At 34.6% G+C, this 22,472-nt stretch overlaps 1 pseudogene; it reads right to left on the reverse strand.

Annotated features, from left to right (window-relative positions):
• Window positions 1-10,760: 10,760 nt before the first annotated feature.
• On the reverse strand, window positions 10,761-21,778 carry LOC129305334 (fructose-1,6-bisphosphatase, cytosolic-like; annotated as a pseudogene).
• Window positions 21,779-22,472: the final 694 nt, after the last annotated feature.

The raw sequence follows: 22,472 nt of genomic DNA on the forward strand, positions 1-22,472 counted from the left end.
ATTGTGGGTTTTGGACACTCTTTATTTGTGAAAAGTGGTAAAATTATGTTTAAGTATCCAACTTTCTAGTCTGACTTGTTTTGAAAGTGAAACCTATGCTATTAGCTAGATTATAAAAAGAATTTTTTGTAGACACCTATATCATGTCATTCGGATGTCGAATAGAGAATCGGGACGTGTTAGAAGTTCCCAAATTCTGACGTCATTTATGAGCAACATGCCACGGCGCATGGCGCTTGAGCCGCAGTGTGTAGCACGGACAGCAACATGCCGTAATGTAGCGTGCACAAGCCGTGGCACATTGCCTTGTCTCACAGCAAATAAGTTATTCTTCACTTGTTTTCATTCTTTTTCACTCTTCTAAGGTATTAAATGCTTCCATTTGTTTTTATTATGATATAAGATATTATGACTGCTTTAAACTTATTTTGATTAAGAAAACTTAGGATCTCTCATTTTGACAATCAAAAACTTGGTAATCTTTTTAAAGGGTTAATCTTTTGATTACTATGAGTTTGTTTGATTAATTATGGTTAGTAGAGTGAGATTTTACACCAGACACAACAAATTCCTTTTCAATTGAATGAAGAGTTATGTCGTTTTGTTACAAAGGGCATACTGCTATTGTCACATTTGCATTTTTGACTTTAAGACTTGTACCCAAAAAGCATCTTCATTAAAAACCAAGGTTTCAACAAAGTCTCATCACAAATGCTTCATTTTGTCTTTGTAAGTCCTTGATTCCTAAACCACCTTCTTTTTTTTATCTCGAGTGATCATATCCCAAGAGACAGGTGAATTTTTTAATTTTCCTCATTCTCACCCTACAGAAAATGGACTCTCTTTTTCTCTAAATCATTAAGAATTCTTTTCAATAAGATTATAGTTTGCATTTGATAGGTGGGGAGAGCTGATGAGACCACTTTGATTAGAGTTGTACACCCAGCCATAGTTAGAAATCTATCCTTCCACCTAGACATTCTCTTTTGAGCTTTGTCCATAATTGGTGAAAACAAAAGATAAGAGGCTTTATTATGAATAAGGGGAATGCCTAGGCATTTTCCAAGATCTCCCATCATGCCTACCCCTAATTTCCTACTCATCTCATAGCTCCTAGAGAAATGAACACGCTTAGAAAAGCATACCTTGGTCTTGTTCTTGTTCATTTTTTGTCTATAAGCTTCATAAAAGCAATCAAGGCAGAGAAGAGTTGCATCTGCTTGAGCCATTGATGCATCCCCAAACAAGATTAGGTCATTAAAAAAACAAATGAGAAATTTTAGGACCTCCCAGAGTAAGCTAAATGAGATTTCAAAGTCGATCTTCAATTGCATCTTGGATCACATGGTTCAACCTTTCCATTTATAGAGTAAATAAATAAGGAAAAATGGGGTCACCTTGTCCAATTCCCCTAGAGGGTTTGAAACTCTCTGTAGGACTTCCATTCCAAAGCACTTGCATGGATAAAGACTTTACACAAGCCATAAACACCTTGCATAAAGAGGGAGATAAGCCAATAAGCTTAAGGTATCTTGAATGAATTCCCACTCCAAACGGTTATTAACATTTTCAAGATCTACCTTCATTGCCATCATTCCTTTCTTTTTCTTAGATAATTTCATAGTATGAATTATGTAACACTTGCCCCGAATGTTATCCAAAAATCACACAAATCAAATAAACTAAGTGTGGTTAAGGAGTTAATCCTAAAACTAACTTAGGAAACAAACCATTTAAATCACTAAGCAAATACACGATTGCAAAGTAAACATTTAAAACCTTAAAAAAAAAATTATAGGTTCTAACTATAGCGCATAGAAGCAAGCTAGATGAAAGAGAAATAAAAAGATACTGTCATGACAGCATTTAAATTGCTGTCATGACAGCCCTCCCGGGTCAACTTCTGGGAGGCGCCATTCCGCCATCCGACCACCAATCGAAGTGATTTTAAAGTTCACACGTCACATTCAAAGGGTACTATAAGTATACCAAATTTCAAAAAGATCCAATAGTCAGATTAAAAATTAGACATGTTATAAATTTGGTTACTTTTGCTGTCATGACAGCTTTTTAGCTGTCATGACAGCACTTCTGGAACAATTTCCGGAGTGCACTATTTCATCATCTGACCTCCGATCGGAGTGATTCTAAAGCCCATATGTCACTTTTAAAGAATACTATTAGCATACTAAATTTTGAAACGATCCAACGGACGGATTGAATTTTGTGCAGGTTAGAATATAACTACTGTAGCTGTCATGACAGCAATTTAATGCTGTCATGACAGCACCTCCAGACCAAATTCTGAAGTGTCTCGTTTCTCCGTCCGATATCCGATCGATATGATTCCAAAGCCCACACGAAGCTTATAAAAGGTTTTACTTGTGACCCAAATTTTAGAGAAATCCAACGGTCGGATTAAGATTTGGACACCCAGATGCAAAAGTACAGCTTTTTGGTAAAAACCATTTTCAAAATTGTCCAAATCTCATCCTAATGGTCACAAACCTATGGGAATACTTTGGACACGTCAAATAAGATTAAAAACACCTGATAGAACATTCAAATGATGAAAAACCTCTACATCAAAATTTGACCACCCGGGTGCCATTTCCCAAAATGGACCTTAGACTCCCAAAATGCACAAATCATACAAGAGTGGTCACAAATCAATCCAAATACCATATATTTATATAAATACATATGCTAAACATTTTCACTTGGCTCAGAGCTCCTTGTGGGGCCCACACACCCACTCTCTTTATCCAAGGTGTATATTTGCCCATAGCACACCATTTGCAATGCAACCACTTTGCATTTGCTTATAAAATCACATATATATCAAAATAAAGATCTGCTTGTAATAGAAACTTGGTCTACTAAGTAAATTTATCAAAACCACACACCATAACCAAGTTTCCTAGCCACAAGTCTGCAAACAGACAAAAATTCATACACAAGCACACAATCCACACATATTCACACATACATACATAATCATATCCTACTGACACCCTAATCCTAAATACATTACAATATATTTGCTCAAAAGAAAGGGGTTACAGTTCTTTACAAATCACAAGCAAACCCCTAGCTTTGCTCTTTTCCCCGTCCACCACTAGATCCTTCACCTAGACTTGAAAATATTGAAAAGAAAGGGGTGAGACAATCACAGTCTCAGTAACAGAGAAATCTACATTGATTATTACAAAGTAAGCCATAATCAAATAAATGAATAATAAATTCAACATAGTATATAATTTAGCCATTTAAAATGTATGAATGCATGACCTAGGCCGGTATGGCCTTTTATAACCAACAGAATGCCCCCTGGCACTCTTTAACTCGCAGGTAAACCTTATACCTACTTGTACATCCACAGGCACAAAACATAATCTAAGGCATGATCTAATCCACTGAACCGCCTATGCCCATTCGACGTGAATCTTGAGCAGTCAAAGCTAACTCCCTCCCAGAGCCAGCCCGACTTACTCTCCATGTGAGGGCTACCTTGGCCTAGGCACTCAACCTCACACTTCATATGTCGGATTCCCTCCCCCACTGAGAGGTGTCGAACACTCAATACACTAACCACTTTAGTGCACTGAGCCCACAATACGTAAGACAACACTGAGTATGACAGTGTGCCATAGAATATCAAAAATCCACACCTTCTCATTGGTGAACTCCCACCGAGATCATGCCTTTTACTCTTGTCTACCTTTCCTGAGTATTGACCATTCAACACTCTAAAGTAGTATAATATTTATAAATCTCATTTCCATAAAAACATTGTTATTAAACAATTAGAAAACATATTTGCACTATAATCAAAGTAGTACCCCATAACCCCTTATAAAGCACATTTAATCTTTTAAAACATGTAATGCATGATAACTAGTAATATTTATTCAAAAATAGCTAAAACAAAGTAATAAGAAATATAAATTCCCCTATTACCTCAACCCTTTAGTACCAAAAGGATTCCCCTTGTATAAAATAGGGCTCGGCTTGTTCCTTACTTTTCAATAAGTTCCACCAATAATTTTCTACAACATATAAGTGATCCACATCACTTATCATGACAAATAGCATTAATGAAGACTATAACTCATACCACACAACTTGGGTCAATGAGTCATAATCCACCCTAATGGTCCATGTATTAAACCAAACATTCACATAGTATCACTTAACCACCAAAACCATTTATTAGCCATCATTAGGTTAATTTCCAATTTTATATAATTTCTTATCAATTAAAAACTTTCACTTAGTGTCACCAACTTTCACCATTAGCCCTTATAATGAAAACCAAACCTTAATTTAAATTTTATTGGGCTCAAATAGAAAATTATAACTAAATCAATAAGCTTAAACCATTGAAGAGCAAAAACCCAATTTCTCAAGGTTTATTTTGTGCCCAAAACACCTCTTTTCATCCAATTATCCACTCAAAACATTAGATCACTATATAGAAACTCAAAACATACTCCCTAGGATCCAAAGAAACAAAAGCTTACAAGAATAAAGCCTTTGGGATCAAAATCCAAAAATTTTCTCTTCCAAAAATTGAAGAAAATCAACAGAAAGAGAAGAGGATTGAAGTAGGGAGTTTACCTATCGTGTAGCCGAGCTCGCAACGGTCGCAACGACTCCTAGATCCAAGCCTAACTCCCTCCCTTTCTCTTCTCTTCTTCCTCTCTCTCTCTCTCTCTCTCCCGTTTGTGCGTTTCTTTCCTTGCTCATTTTCTCTGCGTTTCTGGTCTGTTTTGCTCTTTAAATTGCTGGTCAAAAAGTTTCGGGAAAATTACAAGAAAGGACCCAACATTTTTTATTATTGCACAAAAGCCCGGGTCAACTTTGGTAATTTTTCCCATAGTTAAAAATCAAATAAAACTAAACTTTTGCTTAGTAAATTTCAAACTCTGAGCCTCTATTAAATTATTCTAAATTTTAATTTAATTATAGATATTTTATTTTATTTTTAAAATAAATTTGAGTCTTAAAATTTTTGTAGAATGTTACAAATTACTTCCTATGCTATGATAATGTTATCACTGCTTTGTCTACTAATGATAAAACTATACTGGTGTTTACCCACAAGCTTTCCCATGACCTTTGTCGATCTCTTACTCAATACTTTAGACAAGATTTTGTAGCTCACGTTGTAGAGAGAATGGGATAGAAATCTTTCATAGATTCTAATACATTAACCTTTGGGATTATCACAAGATAAGTAGTATTAATATCTTCAATTAATGAAGGATTCTCAAACATGCCCTTCATTAGATGGCACACATCCTCACTAATAACATGCCAAAAGTCATGATAGAAGAAGGCTTGTAAGCCATCTAGCTCGAGGGCTTTGAATGCACCCAGTTTAAAAGCAGCCTCTTTAATCTCATTAGTAGTCACCTCACAATGGAGAGCCTAGAATTCACTTTCTACCAAAGTAGAAAAAACATTCCTTATTTGTAGAAATTTAGTTTGCTCCATTCTACTTGTGAAAAGGATCTTATAATAATTAATCGCCACGGATTTTAAATTTTCTTGTTCCAAAATCCATTTTGCATCCTCATTCTTCAAACCATTAATTCTATTTCTTTTTTTTTCTTGCTATGGTGGAAGCATGAAAAGACTGACTATTTTTATCCCCTAACTTAAGCCAATTACATCTCGATTTCTAGTACCACATGAGTTCTTCTTGTGAAAGAAGCTTATTGTACTCCTTCCAAAGGTCTTGCTCCAAGTTGACTAAGAATTGATTATGATGTCTTCCCCTTGCTCTTTCTACCCCTTTTATCATTTTTAGCACTCCTTTCTTTCTAAGTAGGATATTTCTAACCTTCTGTTGGTTCCAACTTATAGCATGCTCAGTAAAAGACTTAATTTTGTCATTTCAAGTTTTAGATGACCAAGCATTCCTAACAACTTTTTCAAAACCTTCTTTTAAAAGCCAAGCAACCTGGCAACAAAATAAGGGGGATTCCTAATTGGAATATTTTATCAGTTAGTGCACATCAAAATAGGTCTATGATCTGAATTGAATTTATGAAGATGATAAACTAAGGTACAGGGAAAAGAATAGCCCAAGAATTATTAATTAAAGCCCAATCTAATCTTCCATTCAAGAGATTCCTTTCCTAAGTAAACCTTTCCCCTGTACAGTCCACAACTTCTAAGCAACACATTCACCAAACTATAGCATAGAGTTTAAATTAGGCCCCGAACCACCACATTTGTCATTTGGTGTTAAAAAAACATTGAAATCTCCTATTGCTAGCCATACAGCATTCACTTTATGGCTAATTTGGGTTAAATCCTCCCAAAGGGCTTTGCAAGCATTAGAGTTTGGTTCAACAATCTAGTAGAATTTACTAAAATGGAGATCGTTAACTTTAAAGTATATGAGTTGAGTAGTAGATAAATCATACTTCACAGAGTAAAAGTCTTCATTTTAAAGAACCCAAATGCCCCCACTAAAACTAGCTAATTCAACACGAATCCAATTACTAAAACCTAATTTAAAACAAACACGATCAACCTTCCTTTTATAGATATGTGTTTTGACCAAAATGAGCAAATTAATCTCATGCCCTTTCAACACATCTTTAATTCTTCTAAGAAAATTTTTTGAGGCCACGCATCTATAGTTCCAAGCCACTAAATTTATAAACAAATAAAAGGAGAAATCAACACACAAGTAGCTAGACATACTCATTCAATCAAAGATTCACGGACAAACTTGCCATAATCCTCTATTGCTAAATATTCATGAACTTCATCATGTGTTTCGAACCACTGATCCGATGATTCCAATGCATTAGTTTCTGTGAGCCTTTTCTCTATGATTCAAGGATCTGGTGGCTTAGGTGACTTAACCAAACCATCATCTCAAGACTAATTAACACTGCTTATGCTTATTGTGGGTAACCTATTTACTCCTTTTTGGATTTTTGCAGCTTGCGTAGTCACCATCTCCTCCCTTTCTTTTTTTATTCATTTATTTCTTGCTTAAAAGAAGCCACTTTCCTAATTGATCCACTCACCACATTATGGGCCTGAGCAACATGCTTTTTTTTCAATAGGGGTGATACTACTTTTGGTCTCAAGATCTTGTTCCCTTTATGACCTATTGTTTTAGTCCTTTCCTTCATTGTTTCTTTATTTAAAGCTGATGGCCTTACTTCCTCTTATTGGGCTTTTGCATTAAAAATCAAGTTTGGGCCTACTTTATTGCCTTTTGGATCTTCCTCTTCTCTTTGCTTATTCTTTCCTTCCGTAGCTTTTATCTCTTTTACAATGCTGGGTCCCATATCCTCCTTTTGTCTTCTAGTGGCCCCTTCTCAAAAGATTTTTATTGCCCTAAATCTTGTGAGTTAGCACAGAGATCTTCCTTATTTTGTTGTAAGGTTGTACCTTCTTTCTTCCTCCATTCAAAAATGCCAGGTTTCATCTTTTGAAAATGTCTTCTATTTGTACCTTCAGTTTCTTTCTTTTCAGTATGATTAGATGCCTTGCCATCCTTTGACAGAATTCTAAATCTCGATCGACCCCCCAATTCACCATCTTATACCTTTGACTTTGGCCCTATATGTTGCTTCATCTGTAGTGTACTTCTTGAATCTTCTCTCTTTGGTCTTTGCCTCAAAGTTTTTCTTGCAAGCATCTAAGCACCTAATTCCTCAATCTGCCAAAAATAACAGATCACTCACTAGTGGTGATTGAGTTTGATTTTCCTTTCTCGTCGCCGACTGTACTTGAGAAGATTCTGACATCTATTGGTTCGATGATTGTTTTTGCTTCAATAAGGGGTACTCTTTCTTTCTATGGCCATACTTGCCACAATGAAAGCACACAACATCCATCCCTTCATAATTCAACTCTATAAATTTTGTTTCTAATAACAAATTTGAACTGAAGACGTTTACTCCAATCAACTTCAGCACACACCTTAGCAAATAGCCCTCTTTCAATTGCAGTGCCTCTATTTCTACAATGTAGCAGAGTGTTCATGTCTACTAATTTAGGAGCCTTATCCACTATATTCCCTAACTCTAACATAAAATCATTAGAGTAACAATGCATAGGTAATGTAGGCACACATATCTACACAGTCAATTTACCTATCAGTTACTATAGTGATTGAAGTTTGGACTCCAATGCTGCACCACTAAAAAAATGCCCTTGAATAAGCCATGGACCTTCAAACAGTAATCTGTGACATAGAGTAAGATCCTCAAACTTGAAGACAAAATAATTATTTAGGAGGTTTATAAGTTTGAAGCTTGTAGTTTTTAGAATCTACTTGAGCTCCTCTTTCATGATTTTTAAGATCAAACCCCTCCCTAACATTGTTAACATGAGTGCATCCTTCTATGGAAGGCAAAGTTGTTTCAACCATTCATTAGATATATTCAAGTTTGGCAAACTATCCATCATATTTTGTTATTCTTCATTCAGTTTTGGCATCAACACTTCCTACTTCTTTAGCCATTCTTTCATCAGTTCATCAAAATCTCTCTCAAACTTCCTCGTCACTTCCCCCACAAGTATCTCTTTATAAGATATTTGAGTTCTTGTAGGTTCTTTGACCGTCTGCTTCTAGCCCTGTTTTTCTTCTTCCTTTGTATGACCGATATCCTTGGCCTCCTTCATTTGCTTATCATTCCTAACTCCTTTTTCTTGCTTTTCCTCTTCGTGAGCTACAACTTCAGTTTCTTTCTTCTGCACATTATCATCTTCTCTACCTTGATCTTGCATGTTGACATCTTGACTTCACTTGTAGATATTCATAGCTATAATATCCTCATCTTGCTTTGATAATCCACTTTGTACATTCTCTATTGAAGTTCCATTAGCTCTAGTTGCGGACCCATGCTCACTCTCACTCTCACTCATTCTCTTATAGTTAATACTCTATTCTTTTAATATTTGAAGATGCTCCCTCCATCTCAATTTACCATACAGTTTTAGATAAAATAACTCATGTTAATAAAGCTTGTGAAATACATTTACAACTTTAATTTTTTAAAATAAAAATGTAAACTTTCAAAAATGCTTTTCATTTAATGCTTCATTTATAAAATAATACTAAAGAGAGAGAATATATGGAAAGATAGTATTAAAAAAGTATTATTAATAAAACCTTATTTTTATCAAAATATCTTATATTTTGAGATACAAAATTTTCCTAAAAGTATTTTTATAATTTGAGATGGAGAAATTATTATTTTCAAATATCATATTTAAAAATATTAAATATTTTGGATCTTACAAAAACTTGTTAATATGGGTAGATTTTGATTAGGTAATTGTATGAGTGCCTGTATTATCTAAATTGTTAAAATTCAGATCAATCATTTAGATAAACTCACTTATACATTAATATCGTCGAGCTTACACCAACAAGCTCGCCTCTCGTCTCTTTCCTTGCGTCCGAATCTCCTTCTCTGAATAAACAGACGATCGCCTTTCAAGTGCCGCGAATCTTTCTCTACGATCGTCAAAGATAGCCCTCTGGTGCTTAGCATGGACAACCAATGAAGAGATCTCCGACGAGTTTCACGGTGTTAAGCTGTGATGGGTCTCCTTCAAAATCAGTCCCATTGCGAACATGTACTCGCCCTACACTGTTTCTTCCGATGAGAGGTTATTGATTCTCACATTTTACAAGCGTCATTGAGATCTGTTCACAAGACAGTCAGTGTTCCAGAATCAAGCAAATCAAGCTTCACACAAACAATCCAAACAAGGGATGGTATGAACAAAAGAAGCACCAATGCCATGTTGAGTTACCATGGTACTGTTGCTGTGAAGCATTCAAGATGCTTGCCAAGAATTAATTACTTGGATGTTGAGACCAACCATTTGTTTTCCAGAATTGAGGGATTGTTGAAGGAGACGGAGATGGCAGGTGTTGCTGAGAATCTAGTGCCGAAGTCAATTGAGGAAGACGAAGAGAGAGTTACTTGCAGAGGTTGATTGAAGCTCTTGAAATAGCAAAGGCCAAGAGGAGGCGAAGAAGAAGGAAGATGAAGGAGCCAAAGGTTTCATGTTATATAAGTAAGAATGATTCCACAACTTAATTCAAAACTTCAAAACATTGAATTTATGAATCTTTTGCTATATACCTCTTCTCGAGCAAACTCTATCAGCTGTTTCTGATGCTTAATATCAATTCATACCTTACATTATTCCAACATTCTATTGATAGGAAGGAGAGGAGGAAAGGAAATGATATTTACCTAGGAATGTTGGTTCGCTCTGTACTCCTATTAGTTAGCTGATTATTGATTAGGAATATTATAAATAGGTTTTGTGTTGTTCCACAATCTAATATTAGTATCTACCGTATATAAATAAAATAAAACAACCAGGCAACCCATCACATTGATAGTTGTTGGGCTTGGATAAATTGAAAACTTTAATTGCAATAGATGTACACATGTTCCCAAATTTTTTTAAAAAAATTAAATATGATGAAAACAATAATACCCTTTGAATTATCTTCTTGGATTTATCAAGAAAATTAAGACTAAAAATGAGTTCCAATTATATATTGATTGATTGTCCAGACATGGGACTACATTGAGATCTGTAATTTTATGGTCCTTCCCAACAATACAAGTATATTGGGGTTTAAAAGTGGTGTGATCTACGTACACCAAATGAGACTTTGACACGTCACAATTTATCTAGGACTGTTTGTGCTATCGATGCTAAGAGATTTATTGAAAGAGAATAATAATAATATTTCAAGCAATATTATTATTATCAATTTCACCGTTTGATGTTGGAGCTGCATAAAGGGCTTTAGTTTGCTCAACATCATTGTAACTGCCCAATAATATTGGAGATCGATCATGTACTTTCCTCGGAACCAAGTCAAGTGCCTGCAATTTTAACTCCATCGTTACACATTGTATTTCAAATTATAATAACATGTATACACATAAAAATCCACAACTTATAACAATTTTTTTTTTCGCGTCAAATGATAGTTATAAAGTTAAGAAAACTATCGATAAAAATAAAAAGAAGGAAATGTCATACCCTTTGTTTTCCTGTAAAAGCTTGACCTCCTGCTTGCTCCATCAAGTATGACATCGGAAACACTTCATACAGAATCCTGTTAATAAAAAAACAGTCTTCGTAAGCCACTTGTATATCCATTTAACACAACCACTAATACAACAACATCAACAATAAATCTTATCCTGCTAGGTGAAGTAGGACCACTAACCACAAATAGAAAGAAAAATGCAATGCACCCTATTAAGTTGTCCATTCTCCTTCGAAAATCATGCAACGAAGGTCCATTTAGTACACAAAATTTAAGAAAGACCAGAATGAAATTAAAACAAGAAATTTTTTTTTTGAAGATAGAAACTAACTATGGTGTTCATACCTTTTAAGAAAGGGGGGAAAAAGTTTTGTTGATAGAGTATCATGGATTCATGGTGTCATGAGATCAATGTGCCAGACACTTAAAAGGGATTAGGTTTGTTGTTGTTATTGTTGTTTTGAAGAATAATTTCAGAAACATGATAAACATTATCTAGAGATGATAGATGGGTTTTCTGTCCTTGTAACCAAACAAAGAATGAGATAAAAGTCACAAGCCACACTCAAAATAGGTTGGTTGAATTAGAATAAAATGAAAACAGTATCATTATCATACCGGAGCTTTCCACTTGAGCTTTTCTTATCAGCAGACAGCAGGGTACATAAAGATACCATCGTAAAGCAATGTCCGGTGGATATCAGCAACCATGATGCATGGCTCATCTCTGTTAACTTCAATGAAGTAATTTTAATTTGGAGAAACCCAAGAAATAGAATCATGTTGAGGAGAACTAGTACCTTCCAATGTACCTAAGAGACTTTGATGGTGAACCATCTTGAGGATATTTGCAGCTTTCGTAAAGGCAAGAATGTCATAACAGACTCAGACATATCCTTCAATGCATTCACTCTGACCGCAATTGGTTTGAACCAAATATGTAATCTTGAAGCATGAGCATGGTCTTTTTGGTAATTTTTACCACACTGATTAAGGTATTGGAAATCTTTTTGCATAAGAAATAGACCTAATGTCAAGAAGGTATTAAGTTTCATTGACAACTTTGAAATACAGGTTGTTAACACCATAAAAAAGGTGGAAGGAATATTGATGGGAACCCAACAAAGTGAAGAACCTCTTCCAAAAGTCAGCCATTGAAAGTAAGAAAATCAATTTACTTAACTACTTAAGTATCATATAGAGTAGCTTACATTACTAAATGTGGGATTAGGTAAGGCATGCCACATAGGCCTCCATGAATTGGCTTCTCTGAGAGCCAAAGTCCTAATGACTACATTCTGCAACATTTTACTCGATTTGTCTACTAGCTATACCCTCCCTTAAGTTACAATTTTCAAGCCGCCAACCATTAGCTCTAATACTAATTGATGGTCATCCCAATCGGATGAGAATCCGCCCTCAAAAGTTAGCGAGTTTAGTAGAAGATTTAATCCATTTAAGGTAACCCATAAAACAGTTCATACATGCTATTTAGTGTGAGACAATCTCAACTACCTTGATTTTCATCAAACATGTTCTATAAACAAATAATGAGGAAATCCTCAAAACTTACTCGGCAATTGGCTCATCCCAGTTTTTGGCATTTCCTTCATTCACAGAATAAAATTTTCCTTTCTTTGGTATCTGTATAGAATATGTAGCTTAGAATACTGTTTCACACTTGTGTAACCATTAACTCGAGATACCAGTTTGTCATCCAAATACCTTGATGTTTGGATGTGTCAATATAAATTCCCAAAGACAAGGATCAAGTGTGAAGCCATTCACACCATTTCCTGTGCTCAACACAAACTGCAATTCCAAAACTTATTGAAACTGTATTCCTCACAAGAAAACTGAAAGATTTCAATGGAACAAAGAAAATAGGCCTCATTGAGAAGATGGATGTCTGTTTTACCGTACAAGAGCTTCCATGCATGCAGTAACCAGCTGCCCACATGCTGTTACCAGATTGCAAAATACCATCAATAGTTGGATTATTTTGGTCCTTCACCAGGTAAATGCCGAAGATCTAAATGCAACAAGAGAAACATTACTTATCACTATAATTTCTGTCACGATAGCTTTCCAAGTCGATCATTTATTTTTGGAACGACAAATTCATACGTACAGTTCCTATGGAAACACCACAGTCAATGTTTGAAGATCCATCCAAAGGGTCAAATATAACAATGTATCTGTCAAAATCAGGAGGTTCTTTCACATAGATATCATGGAATTGTTCAATGGATATGTTTCCAAAATCCAAAGTGTTTGAGCTTACTTTCCACGTTGCGATGGCTCCACGAATATAGGATCCTCATTCTCTTCAGAAACAAGAATGCACTGACAAGAGATGAGGCAGCAAATTAAATTGCATTTCAATTTATTATATCTAATACAAATGCTAGAACATAATATATGTACTATATTTAATACTTTTTCAATGTGTTGGTGCTTCCTACAAGCAAAGGTATATGGCATATTCTGCGTGCTCAATACTCACAAACACTTCAAATCACATCTAACCACTTTATATTATGAATATATACAAGTCATGGATAATATGACTTATTCCTAATTTCTCGCGTGATGGACGAAGAAATGTGTTCAAGTTAAGCGAGAGAAAAGAACGAAGAAGAATAGAGGATTATTGAGAAGAGAGAAATGTTGGATCTTATTAGAGACTTTCAGTACGTCCACTGCTAATTAACGCCTTGACAAACACTTCATTTGAAAGAACATCCAATTTCTTTTGATCTTCACCCTGGAAATGGTTTTCCAGATTAAAATAAAATATATGAAAGAGTTGACCAAGAGTTCATAGAAGCATCGTAAGGAATTCTTAGAATCAGAAGACACGTAACTTACTTGAACATTGATCTCCCCAGCAAGTCCAAGCAATTTTGCCAGCCCTGCCTGTTGATGGAAGTATTTTTCAGTCAAATGTTTAGTTGTTTTATTCCTTTTCCAATTTTTGACCCTTCTGTAACTCAAATAACGTTATTACTGACATCATCTCTTTTTTTAACAAACTGTCTAAATTAAAATTTAATTATTTATTATTCCATTGGCATTCATTCTATACGAGCACTTTGACAAAGAAAACGTAAATAATGGAAGTTACTAAATCCCGAGAGCAAGCACTCGCATAGAATAATTTAAAAATATGGCGGAGAAAATTCTTCTGTTGTTATATCTTTAACAATAATATGATATCTAATACCACCAATTAAATTTAAATTAGGTAACTCCTTGACGAGAAATTCTTGGATGGACCGGTACATTTTTAATAATAATATGATATATATTCTCCTCTCCTTAAAGAATAAATGGCATTTTTAACAAGATTTAATCTTTCAACAGGGTAATTAATTATTTTCAAATTAATATTATCTTTTTATATTTATCATTATTTAATAGTGTGTTTAACTTTAAAATAAATATAAAGTGATTCATTTATGATAGATACTTTTGAAAAAAATATATTAATTACTTCTCAAAATACAAAAAATACTTTATATTTTTTAAGGTTAAACCTTTAAAAAAATATTTTATATTTTTTAAGGGAGAGAGTGTACATAAAAGCATGTGGGCAGGCTCGACCTTTAAGAACTTAAACCCTAAAACTTGATTATCCAAAATTTGATCTAATTTTGAGGTCCAACTCTTATTTATAAGGTTCAAGACCTACTCTTTAAGCCCTCTTTCTTGGAAAAAAAATTAATATTTTAATTTAAATAGGATATTTTAAAATTTAATATAAGACAAATTAAAGTCTCACATAAAATTTAACATAAAATTTGATAAAGATTTCAAATTTAAAATTTAAGATGAATATTAAAATCTTCATAAATCTAAATCCTCCTTATCACCATCTAAAAATAAAATATTAAATTTATCAAATGCAGGTTCACTTGTTGAAGATGGAGTTAGAGATTTAATGTCAATTATCTCTGTAACTTCTTCATCACCTATAATAAATATTAACCAAATTATGTCATTATTAATTAAATATATATATGTGTGTGTGTGTGTGTGTGTGTGTGTGTGTGTGTGTGTGTGTGTGTGTGTATGTAAGATAACTCAGTTTATTAAGGCTTGAAGGGCTGCCTAGGCCCAAAGTCTTTTTTACTGTGCTTATTAGGGCCAGGCCCTCAAACTCGATTACCTTAAAAAAATTAATTTTTAAAGCCTGAATCCTTATTTAAACAAGGTGTTTAAACCTGACTCTTATTTTTGGCTCTACCTACCACCAAAATAATAAGAGAGAATGATAAATAAGTTTCAAGAGAATTAATTAATTTAAATTAGGTCCCAAGTGCGAAACTCCAAAAATTTGCACATTCATCTCTTAATTTTATAATTTTATTAGGATGAATTTGTAATTTATTTTTTAAATTTTAACATAGTTGAATAATAAATAAATTTATTTTTTCTATAAAAATGTCAAACACAAGTTACAAATTCATTACAATGAAATTGTAAAATTGAGAATTGAACTTACAAATTTCTAAAATTTAATATTTGAGACTTAATTTAAATTAATTAATTCCCTTAAGACTTATATCTCATTCTCCCAAATAATAATATAGGATCTAACATTGAAGTCTCTTTTGATATACAGAATAAAATAAAATGAAAATTGAAATATTACAAAAATAAAAAAATATACTAATAAATAAAATCAATAAAAAATAAATAAAAAAATTTACATTTCATTTTTTTACAATGAATATAAGTTTTTTATTTCAAAAAATACTAAACAAAAATCAAAGCTCCTCCCCCCTAACCCAAGAAAAAACGAATTATTTTTTTCTTTTTTGCCAATGGAAAAAACGAAGTCCTTTTCTTTGCCTGAAGAAAATGGAATTGGAATCCACTCCCTAGCACTCTCATGGAAACTGGCAAACTGCTTCTAGCTCCATGCTCTTGCATGATTTTCTTCCTTTTGTATGTGAACACACTATATAAAATGTCCGAATTATCAATATATCCCTTAGCTACAGTAACTTCTTTGTCTTATCTTTAATTTGTCTTCTTCTCAAATACTTGCCAGCCGCACAGCATTATTGGCTTCCTTTTATAATTATTATTTATATTTTCAATTGGACCTTGTATTTGAAATAAGATGTGTAATCAGGGTCCAGTGAGTTTTTGTTCTTTTGTTTTTTACTTTTCGATCTGTCTCCATTGCACCAAAATGGTAGGGGTTTGCCGTTGCTTGGGAACGTTCCAGCTATTCTTTCACCAGAATGTAACCGCCTCTTCTCTGATTCCCTTGAAGCATTCCCTACAATCTTCTTTTTGGGTGATTTCTCCTGCCAAGAGCAGGCTTAAAGGATGCTGGTCGATAAAACGATTTCATTTCCGTCTTCACTCTTCTCAGAACCATAAACCTATTTGGCTACACTTATCATTTTAGTCCCATAATCAATGCTCTGCATTTGGTTTTATGATCTGGAGTTCTTCTCCTCTTTGAACTCCGGATCACAAACAGCGTCCCTTGAGTGGCGGCGGCCTTCACAGCTTCTTCACTTGAGTCTGACGTGAATGGCCTTCCTCCGGTGCTTATTTCTGATGAATTACAAGGGCATGTGTATTCTTTTTCCATCATCGCCCATCTCTCCGATCTTGCTCTCTCGCTTCTGTGAGTTCTTTTCCTTCTTTCTTCTTCATCCATTTCTTCTGTGAGTAGCCTAAGGATTACACACACACACACACACACACACAGACTTCACATGTCTCAACTAGGGGTGCACACAAGTAAGGCTGGCTGGGCTGCCAGCCCAACCCGACCGGAAGAATGAATGGGCTGCATGCTTGGCCCTGCCCGCAAAATGTCCTATTAATTTGGGCTGAGCAGAGCTGGTTGGGCAGCTTTGCCCAGCCCATCAAATAATCACCCAACCCATTAAATCATAACTCTTATTATTTTAAAATAAAACTTTTATAAATCAACAATAGTCCTATACATCAACTCAAAATAACATTCATAAAGTCAAAAACCATAAATTTACAATAACAGTGACAGCCACAATATCTACTTATTCATAATTTAACACCCTACTTGAAAATAAGTCTTGACACAATATCAAATTATCTATAATTGAATGCAAAATAACAGCTATGATGATTGAAAACAACAAATTTTACAAAAGCTTGGAGCATCATATGAGAAACAGCAATTTGAAAGAATATACTCTAATTCACAAAAGACTTCTTCTCAACTCCCATGAATGGAAGAGGAAAAATATGTCATAACTAAACAGATTAAAATCTTTATTCAAGGCAAATGCATAGTGAATCTTAAATGGAGTAAAAGAAAACTCACATGCAAGCCAACATTTGCTTTGGAATACATCAGATCTGTCCTCCTCTAGATAAAAGCGGTCAAAAGAAATGGAATCTATAATAGCCAAAGCATAACTTTGGTAAATAGCAAAGTAGAATAAAAAGGGCCAACAGGGCGCATGCATGCATAAGGGACCTATCACTAGTGTCCACTTCATCCGACTTAATCAAATTTACACACTTGTTATTTAATTTTTCAAAGAGTTAATAAAGGGTCAAGATATACTTGTAAAGAAACACTTCAATCAACATTAGCAGCTGCATTCTCCCCTTTAAGTGTTGCATTTGAAGACAAAAAAAATTACATTAATATAAATACTAAAGTTAAGGGTGTATGTGTGCATGTGTAAACTTTAGAAAAAAAAAATATGTTACATGTAAGCTGAATAATATTTTCTGTCTTATTAAAGTTATCAAACTTATAGAGCTTATCAACCAACTCAGAGAGAGATTGCCTACTTTGTAACCAATTTTGCCCACAAATCAATGCTTCGGTCATTTTAGGAGATAGAGAGCTCCTATATTGATCAACTACACGTCCACCAGTACTAAATGCAGACTCAGAAGCAACTCTAGAAACTAATATAGCCAATACATCTCATGCCATGTGGGAGAGAATTTTATATTTTTCAGAGTTTGCTTTCCACCATGATAGTATGTCAAACTCAAAAACAGATGATGAGATTTCAGCTCTAGAATCAGTTGTAAGATATCTATCTAGCTCACTTTATAGATCCATTGAAGTTCTTTGCTTCAAAGACTCTAACCACATTGCCCCTAGATCCTTAATGTCGTTATCATCATCATCATTAAGAGAGGGCAATGAACTTATAGATGCATTATTTGTATGAGTAGGCCCTGATTTAGTAGAAACGCTAACAAAATACTCATCAAACAATCGATACAAACAAGTTTTGACCTTCTCCATCATCAATGCACATTCTTCAGGGTTACTGAAAAGGAGTTCAAACATGTGATTTACATAAAAATCACAGCCACAATCAACAATGGATTCATATTATCTGCCTGACCCCAATACTTATCAAACTTCAAATGCATCTTAAAGCTCATATCTCCCAAAAAAGTATTACCATTGTTTCCAACATGCTTCTGCAACATCTGCTGAACACGAGCAATTTGGTGGAAATAAACATTTGATGTTACAATAAGGGAGCTTGAAAATTTCAAAGTTATGTCATAAAAGACCTTCAAGAATTTGATGAAAACTTTAGCATTTTTCCAATCATCAAGAATAGGGCTAGAGAAAACACCTCCCTCTTGCCTAGAGCTAAAGAATGCAATATAGTCATCATCTTCATCACGCATCTGCTCAAACACCTTTTAAAACTTCATTGCAGCTTCCAACATCAAATATGTTGAATTCCATCAAGTGCTAACATCAAGGCAGACAAGGCTCTTGGTTTTTACTTTTTCAAATTCAACCCAATTTTTACATTTTAGAAATCATGAAAGAGAAGACCAAACATATCTCACAGCATTCGAATGGCTTCAAAACTATATTTCATGTGTTTGATGCCTTCATAGACCACCAAATTTAAAACATGTGCACAGTATCTTAATTATAAATAGTCTCCACCATAAATCAAGCCCTTCTAACTTCTCAACCTCCTTTTAAGATATCCCAAAGCCGTGTCATTAGATGAAGCATTATCCATAGTTATGCTAAGCACCTTATCTATACCCCAATCTAACAAGCATTGCTTAATGGTCTTCCCTATAGTCTCACCTTTATGATTTTCAATCATAACAAAACTTAAGATCCTCTTGTGAAGCTTCCATTCATTATCAATAAAATGTGCCATCAAACACAAATAATTGAAATTTTGGTTTGACGTCCAGCAATCTATCGTGAGACAAACACGCTTAGAACATTGCTTCAAGATCTTCTTTAGCACTTTTACTTCACCAAGATATAGCTGCCATACATCCCTCGCAATTGTTGTTCTTGAAGGGATTGGAAAGTGAGGTTTAAACTCATTTAACAACTTTTTAAATGTAGGCTTCTCAACAATTCTGAACAACTGCTCATCACAAATAATAAATTCAGCAAAAGCTCTTCTACACCTCTTCTCATCATATAAGTGAGTAACTAAAGATTTTCCTTGCCTACTTATCCCACCAGATAATAGATTTATCATTACTTGTTTCTTATCTTTGGTGGCCTTGTGAGGGTTCTTTAGACACTTTGGGATGTGCCTCAACAAATAATGTGTCCCATGGCATGATGGATCAAAAGCATAAGTTATATGCCAATACTTATATGTTGCTCTATGCTCCCTATTAGTTTCTTCTATAGGAAACCTAATAAAGTAATCCCACACCTTCGATGTATGTTTGGGTTCCTTTTCTTTCCTTTTTCAACCCCTTCTCTTAGCATTTATCACTTGTGTGACATGTTCTGTGGGTGTTTGGGTGGGAGGAGCATGGGGGGAAGAGAAGGAGGTACAAGGGGAGGGACAGATTTAGGGGGAGAGGAAAGGGGAGGCAGAGGGGGAGGGGTTGCTGTTTGTGTAAGAGGAGTATGGGTTGGGGTTTATGTAGATCCAATAGGGGTTGGTGAATGGGAAGGTCCAATAGGGGCTGGTGTTTTAGATATTTCAAAGGGTGATGCAACTGAAGCTTGATCCTTCATGCTAGCATAACAAAATTATAGAACCACAAATTTCATAAAAAGACAAAATCAAGCTTGTTATCCAATCATATAACAATCACAAAGAAATACACATAATAGAGATGCAGAAATGTCATGTAAAGGCAATGATTGTAGATTAGGAAACAAGAAATTTTTCATTTTCAACTACTTTCTTTTTATATAGTAATTGGGATAAAATTCATTTATCAAATCATATAGCAATCAGATAAATAACCCCCTTATTTTGTAATAGCAAATCAGATAAAGTGTTTGTAATGTATTATGTATGTAACATTAATATATTATAACATAATCTATAATAATAAAATCAGAACTAAGAATTGCCTTCACAATCTCATATCAGAATTTTCATCAAAAGAGCTTTTTTTCCAAACAGAAACAAATCAAATCAAATAGATTAATATAGAAATGCACTAAAAGAATGAAGAAGAACAAATTGAAAAACCTGGGCAGATGTGAACTGAACAAGATTTAAGAGTGGAAACAAAGATGAGTGAACAATAAAATAGGTGAACACTAAACATAAAGAGGATAGACAGAGTCGAAGAACACGCAATCGATCAACACACATGGCTGGAGTTGATAAACGCCGAACAGACAATCTCATGCTAGTGGAGACTGATGGTGAACGGGCGAAGAGAATGATTGTGCGAAATACTCAAACAGGGAGAGGGGAGAGGGGAGAGAGGAGAATGATGGTGACCACGAAGATTGTGTGAGAGGAGAATGACGGCAAGCAAAGGCTAACAATGGAACTATTACTAGAGACTGGAGAGCAAAGTGAAGACGAGAAAGTGAAAGGCGCTTAACACGACGAGAGACGAGAGTAGAGAATGGAGATTGGAGATTGAGATGTGTGGCAGTGTTGGTTTGTGCTTGTGCCTTATGGGATGCTGAGTCACTGATCTAATGATACTGAGATGCCAACAAGACTCTGGACTCTAGAGAGTAGAGACGGCTAGGGTTAAAGAATAAGAGGTGTAGGACGCTGAGTCTATAATACTGAGTCACTGATGCTTCGTTTGGTCCTTGTTGAAAATTGAAATGTTGGGTTGTAGGCAGACGTAGATCCACATATTTGAAAAAAAAAATATAAACACATGTTTCGGGCCGAGCCAAATGGGCAAGGTAGCATACCTTGCCCATTGCCCAGCCTTACCCGAATATCAGCCCAACCTAAAAATGCCCAAATCATGTTGGGCTATTTTTTTTAGGTTGAGCTGGGTAAAATTTTATTAGGTTTGGGTGAGTTTGTCAGGCAACCGGGTTCCATGAACACCCCTAGTCTCAACTGCATCCACCAATAATGTTATGCCCATACCTCCTACAAGTTTTTTTTGGTTTTATGTAATTAATTTTGGTTTTATTATCTTTTAAATTTTTATTTTATATAACTTAAAATAATTTTTTTCATAATTTAATATGCTATTAATTATAATATCATCGTGCATCGCACGGATAGTAGAAGTTAGTTCTCCAAATATGAAGGTGGAGGAAGAGGAGGAAAAGAAGAAGAATAGAACCTTATTAACAGAAGAGCAAACAAATTTGTAGCCAAGGACGATGTGATTAAGTAGAATGGTGAAATCGCCACGCAATTCCTTGTGTTTTGATTGTTGGTTCAGAACTAATCGAGTGATCATCGTCAAATCAGTCCTTTGAGCATCCACCGCGTGATTCATTTCTCTCTCCCTCTCTTCCTTTGTCCCTTCCCTCACTCCTCAAATCCTTCAAATTCCCAACTCTTCTTCTTCTTCACCAAAATAGGGTTATTCTAAAGATTAAATAAAAAAGAGCCTGAGAAAATGGCAAGCGATTGGAGGAATTATATTGAGGCTTATCTTGAAATCATAGGATTATAAAGCGGAGGTGATGCATGTATATGATGATTCTGACTATGATCTCTATGTATAGAAGAAGTTAAGGAACAAGAGAGTAAAGAAAAGAGATGGAAACCTTGCTAGAATCTCCCAATTATATGATGTTTTGGCGGAGTCAATGAATCAACCTTAATCATCAAGATAAACATGTATGCGTGTGTATTTTTCGAGTCATTCTGATGTGTAACCTCAATCTTCTTAAATAGTTGACTTCCATGAAATAGAATACATGGAGAGATAAGGTTTCCATGAATTCTATTTTTTTTTGTTATTACAAGGCCATAGAAAAACTATGTAAAAGGAATATGAAATATGACTTGATTCATGTTCTTTTTGCCCAGTTTTTTCATGGCCTTATACTCAAAATAAAAATAAAAATAAAATACATGGAAATCTTATCTCTCCACATCTCAATTCTATATTTGAGTTCAGTTATGTTTCTTTATTGTCTCCCTATTTCAATCTCCAATCACTTTAGGGGTAAAAAAGGGGCTTT

The sequence above is a fragment of the Prosopis cineraria genome, unplaced genomic scaffold (assembly GCF_029017545.1).
Source record: "Prosopis cineraria cultivar Desert tree isolate PC_DT_omini unplaced genomic scaffold, ASM2901754v1 PC3, whole genome shotgun sequence".
In the NCBI taxonomy this organism is placed as follows: Eukaryota; Viridiplantae; Streptophyta; class Magnoliopsida; order Fabales; family Fabaceae; genus Prosopis; species Prosopis cineraria.